Here is a 5,935-nt window from a genome sequence, read left to right on the forward strand (position 1 = left end):
CACGCGCGCACGCGCATACGCGCGCGCACACACTCTCTCTCTCAAAAATAAACATTAAAAATTTTTTAATAAAAATAAAATTATAGAAAAATAAAAAATAAAAATAAATAAAAAGAATAAGGGTTGTTAGATATGCGGGTCGGAGGTTTAAACTGGACGCTGATGTGCTCGCTCTGTGTTAGAAGCGTTAAAGACCTGCCAGCACCCGAGAAACTTTCTCCCGGCTTAAGCCGAACAGCAAGTGGGCTTGGGAAAGGTGGGCCTTTCTTGCGCCATGGTCTTTCCATCAGCCACTGAAAACCCCAGTGGGGTCCCACATTTTGGGAAACCCCGGTTTAGGGGGCAGGGCTCTAACTCTAACCAAAAGTGGTTTGCGCTGTGTGTCCTTGGGCAAGTCACCTAAAGTCTCAGGGCCCCAGCTCCATCGTCAGTAAATCGTGGGGAGGGGTAGTGACAGTTCTGCGAAGGGACTCTGTGAGGCTCGAGTGATACCATGGAGGGGCAGTGGGGTAAGACCCCATTTCCGGGAGAACAGTGTCCAAGAACCATTGAGTGTCTACACTCCCTACACATTTACTTAAATCCTGATTCTTGCCATCCTTCCCCTGGCTGGTGGGAAACCCCTGGGACCAACTTTGCTGTGTCAAAAGCCCTTCCTCCCCGAGCACGAAGGTGGCCCCGAGCACCGCCTCCAGTACCTGTGTGTGCCCTGAGGACTCCCCCCACCTCCGCTTAGGATCCTTCCCTAGAGCAACTAGAAGGAGGCACTTTCTAAACTGTAAGGAGACGTCAAGAAGGACTTGGGAGCCACAGCAGTAGCTTTCTGAGGGGAGGAAAGCAAAGCCCGGAGAATAACCCTGACTGAGGCCAGCAGTGGGATCGACACCGGCTACCATGTATCAGCCAGCTACAGCTGCGTAACAACATACAACAGACTCAGTGGCCTGGGACATGCATCTACTGCCCGTGATTTCTCTGGGTCAGTGGTTAGAGCACAGCAAACCACGGGGCTCTCTCCCTGGCCCCGCAGAGCTGCAATCAAGGGGTGAGCCGGCGGCTGTCAGAACGCAAGGCCCTCTCCACGCTCAGGCCCTTGTCCAGGCTTCAGCTCCAGAGGCCGCCCGCAGTTCCTCGCTGCAAGACCCCCTCCAGGGCTGTTTGCCTCGGGCACGCAGGACAATCTCTTGCTCCTGTCCACTAAGGTGGAGTATTTTTTTTTTAATTAAAAAAGTGTTTTATTATTTTTGAGCGAGAGAGAGACAGCGCATGAGTGGGGGAGGAGCAGAGAGAGACCCAGAATCCGTAGCAGGTTCCAGGCTCTGAGCTGTCAGCACAGAGCCCACGCGGGGCTCGAACTCACAAACTGAGCCAAAGTCGGCGCTTAACCGACCGAGCCACCCAGGCGCGCCTGCTGGAGTCCTGTCCTGGAACGGGCCTGTGCCCACCGGGCACCTGGGCACCCTGCCCCAGATGTGGATTCCGGGGGTTGGGGAGCGGGATGGCGGGTCCGCGGGCAGGGGCAGAGTGGGTCCTGGACACGGCCTGTGCCCTGCGGTGGTCTCTGCACGGCTGGCCTGCGTGACTTCCTGGGTGACGGTAGGCAGCCCTGTGGCCCCTGATGTCCTGGGGCCTCGCTCCGTCCTCCACGCCCTCAAGCCCCCTCACTGCTCAGGCTGCCTACCGCCCTTCTAGCGCATTCCAGAGGGTCTAGGGGCTGGTGACGTGTCTCCTGGGCACGTACGTCACACCCCCACCCATCCCCGAGGCCTCCGCCCCCACACGTCCACACGGAGCAGAGATCTCCGGCCTCACCGACTGCCGCAGCTGCCCTCCCTTCTGCTGGGAAGGAGGCGCCCACCTTGCCCCCTGCAGGAGCCCCGATCTTCGCTGGGGCCCCGATCCCTGCCCTCGGCCCCTGGGATGGGAAACGATTCCTCCTTGGGCCAAGCTCTCGACGCCTCCGCTCCACAAACTCCGCGGTCCGGAGCGCGGGGAGGAGGGGGCGTGGCCTCCGCCCGATTCCCCGGATGTGGGTGGGGCTCAGGCCTCCGGCCACCGCGCACGTGACCAGGCAGGACACCTGCCCCGCAGGGTCAGTGAATTCTTCCTGCGGGGATTTGAGGCTGAGAACGAAGGGGACCCCCCCCGCCCAGGGGCCTGAGTGTGGCCAGGCTGAACCCGGGAGTCGCCAGAGGGTTTCCCCCGAGTTAGGATGGGAAACAGACACAACTTCTCTTTTCCAAGTGAGGCCCCCACGGTGGTGCCAGAACCTGCCGCGCTCCGTAGGCTTCTGTGCGGGTGAAGGTCAGGAGCTGCAAATCCAGAGGCAGACGGCGGGTCGCGGCTGCCAGGGGCTGGCGGAGTGACTGCCGATGGGGCCGGTGTCTTGTAGGGTGATGGAATACTCTAGAATATTCTGGTACTACAAACCACAGCCATGGATGCTTTAAAAGGGTGAGTTTTGGGGGCGCCTGGGTGGCTCAGTCGGTTCAGCGTCCGACTTCAGCTCAGGTCATGATCTCACGGTCTGTGAGTTCGAGCCCTGCGTCGGGCTCTGCGCTGACAGCTCAGAGCCTGGAGCTGCTTCGGATTCTGTGTCTCCCTCTCTCTCTGCCCCTCCCCCGCTCATATTCTCTCGCTCTCTCTCTCTCAAAAATAAACTTAAAAAAAAAAAAGGGTGCGTTTCATGCTAAGTGGATTTATCTCGGTGAACGTGTTTTGTTTTGAATTCGCTGAATGTCAGCTCTGTCTCCCTCTGGCCATCCGACCCCACAGCGGGATCCTGCAGCCGTTTGAGTTTCTCTTTTGTCCTCTGTAAACCTGAATAGCAGTGGAGAAATAATCCCAACAGATAAACGTGGGGGGGATGGGGTGAGGGGCACCCGCACTCAGTGGCCATCAGTGTCACCAGACCAGAGGGTGTTCTTTGAGGAGCGCCAGGGTCCGTTCGAAGAACCTCCCCACGACGGAGGGTCACCAAGGGGAGAAACCCCAGGTGCCACAGTCGCCACGCCACCAGGGCTCACCGCCTGGGCAGGACACGGCACAGGGCTTCACTTACCTGTGGTGCCCCTACCTCCACGCCCCCCCCCCCCCCACGCAGAAGCTGAACCCAGTCCTGCAAACACAGCAGAAAGCCCAGCTCGGGCGCCGCTCTACGGAAGCCTGGCCGGGACCCCTGGAAGTGTCAAGGTCGTAAGACACAAACACGGGGAATGCTCTAGGGGTAAAGGAGGCTAGAGAGACAGGGTCCCAGGATATGGGCGTGATCTGGAATGTTCTCTACAACGGAGGATGCCACTGGGGACAGTGACTAATGCTGGAGTCAAGTCTGTAATCTGTGTCACTGTCGATTTCCTGAGCTGGGCGGGTGCGCTGTGAGGAGGGAGGGGGCCCTGCACCGTGGGACCCACACTTGGGCGGATTTGGGGGGGGCTCAGACAGGGAGAGGGAGAAAAGAGGGAAGCAGACGTGAAATGTCAGTGTTTGCCGAATGCGCGAAGGGTTTAAAAACCTCTTCAGGTCATTCTAGAACGGCCCGTAAATCTGAAACGATGTCCAAATAGAATGTTAGGAAACAGCAAATGTCTGGGAAGCATGGGGTTGGCGTCCGTCTGTCCCTTTAGAGCTGCGTCCACCGCGAGCTCCCCGAGTGCTGGGGGACAAACCTCAGGGGCGGGGGGCACTGGGTCCCGCTGCTCGGCTCCGCCCCTGGGAGCGCAAAGGCAGCTGCACACGAGAGGTAACGAGCTGTGTGTGGCCACATGCCAATAAAACTTTATTTACAACCACAGGCAGCCGGACTAGGTCACGGGCCCAGCGTGCTGACCTCTGGCTCTGAGAGGCCCCCGGGAAGGTTTGCGATGGTGGAAAGCTGGGGAAAGCCATGCGTCCCTTAGCAGGAAAGTGGGCGAGGGGCTCCAGGCCCCTTTGAGGGACGGAATACTAGACGGTGACGAAAAAGGAAAAGGTGTGTGCGCGTGTAAGGGGACGCGAGACCGGGAGGTTTGGTGCTGTCGGTGGAAATCGTTTGAGCCACACACACAACGCTGCTGAAAGCGCCTGGGCGTGAGTGGGAGTGTGTTAAGATACCGACGGGGCAGCGACTCCAGGGAGCCCGAGGTGGTCTGGGAGGAGCCTCCCGTGTGTTTTCCTGCCCCCGGGGTAGAGGTCAAAGCCACAATACGGGACCCTCATGGGGGCTACAGGCCTGTGTTGGAGTTCAGCTTCGCCCAAACCACTTGCTGCCGCTGCCCAGGGCTGATGACACTGGCTTACCCGCACCGAGGAAGCCCCCGGAACAAAACCATCTTCCTGACCATCCTCCGGGCGCCGGAGACCTTCCCAAATGCAAGTCAGGCCACCTCCCTGCTCTCGNGCTCACGCTGTTCCTCCTGCACACCAGGCACGGTCCTGCTCCAGGGCCTTTGCACAGGCCGTGCCCCAGGCCTGGACCGCCATCCCCAACTTCCACACGGCTCCATCCTTGTCCTGATTTCACTTGAAGGCCTAGTTTAGGGCCTGTCGCTGTCCAGTCCCCGCTACTCTTTCCTTGGTTATCTGTCTTCCCCAGCAGAGAGCGAGCCCCAGGGCGGCTGGGACAGTGTCTCCCCTCCGTGTCCCCCAGCCCAGCGTGGCACCTGGTGGGCGAGTACTGGTTGACGCCACAGCCTAATGACGCTGGTCTGTACTGACAGGATTGGCAGTCACCTGGGGACGCAAAGGGCACTGGAAGAGTGGCGAAGGGACGGAGGCATCATTCCAGAGCGACTAGTACATTCACCACGTGACGTGGTGTTGACATCACGTGTGCACACCTGCCACCACACTCTTTACGTGTGCCTTCCGCGGCACACCCACACCTGCAGAGCCGTTGAGAGAGGAATACAGCTGAGCCTTGAACAACACGGGTGTGACCCGCATGGGTCCTCTGTACGTGCATCTTCTACTCCACAGCCCTGCGATCTGCTTCCTCTTCCCCATGATCGTGAGATTAGTAACTTTTGTTCCCCTGCTTACTTTGAGGTCACAGCCGGTAACACGCGTCACAGACGCACGTCACAGCCGGTAACACGCGTCAGACTGTGTGACTCGGCTGCCGGCGTCACCACGCAGGCCTCTGGCCAGAGATACACGGTCAGCTGCTAAGCTCTGGGAAGTCAGTAGTTGTATTAAGAGTTTCCAGGGGCGCCTGGGTGGCTTAGTCGGTTAAGCGTCCGACTTTCGCTTAGGTCATGATCTCGCTGTTCGTGGGTTCGAGCCCCGCGTCGGGCTCTGTGCTGACTGCCAGCTCAGAGCCTGGAGCCTGTTTCTGAGTCTGTGACTACCTCTCTCTGTGACCCTCCCCTGCTCATGCTGTCTCTCTCTCTCCTAGAAAAAAAAAAAAAAAAAAAAGTTTCCACAGGGCTTCGCATGGGTCAGTGTCCCTAATGCCGGGGTCAAGGGTCACCCATATTTAACACCAATTCACAATGAGGTTTCACGTACACCCACACACTCTGGGAAACAGGATGGAAAAAACTCCAGCTACGGTGACTGGGGGCTCGTGTTTTAATGGTTTCTTTTTTTAAAAAAATTTACTTATATTTTTGAGAGAGAGAGAGACAGCGTGAGCAGGGGAGGGGCAGAGAGAGACGGAGACACAGAATCCGAAGCAGCTCCAGGCTCCAAGCCGTCAGCACAGAGCCCGACGCGGGGCTCGAACCCATGAACTGTGAGATCTTGACCTCAGCCAAAGTCAGACGCTCAACAGACTGACCCCCCAGGCGCCCCAGTTTTCCTGGTTTCAGTCCATGGAACTTTGTGTGTTAAGAGGAAGAGGGGGAAATCCGTGTACGTCAACACGAGAGGAGCGGAGATGAGCGGCTGGCTTGCCCTCTGAACACTGCGGGGGCCGCTCCCGACCTGGGGCTGGGGCCTCGGGGGAAACCCCAGG

The sequence above is a fragment of the Crocuta crocuta genome, unplaced genomic scaffold (assembly GCF_008692635.1).
Source record: "Crocuta crocuta isolate KB4526 unplaced genomic scaffold, BGI_CrCroc_1.0 scaffold110, whole genome shotgun sequence".
Lineage (NCBI taxonomy): Eukaryota > Metazoa > Chordata > Mammalia > Carnivora > Hyaenidae > Crocuta > Crocuta crocuta.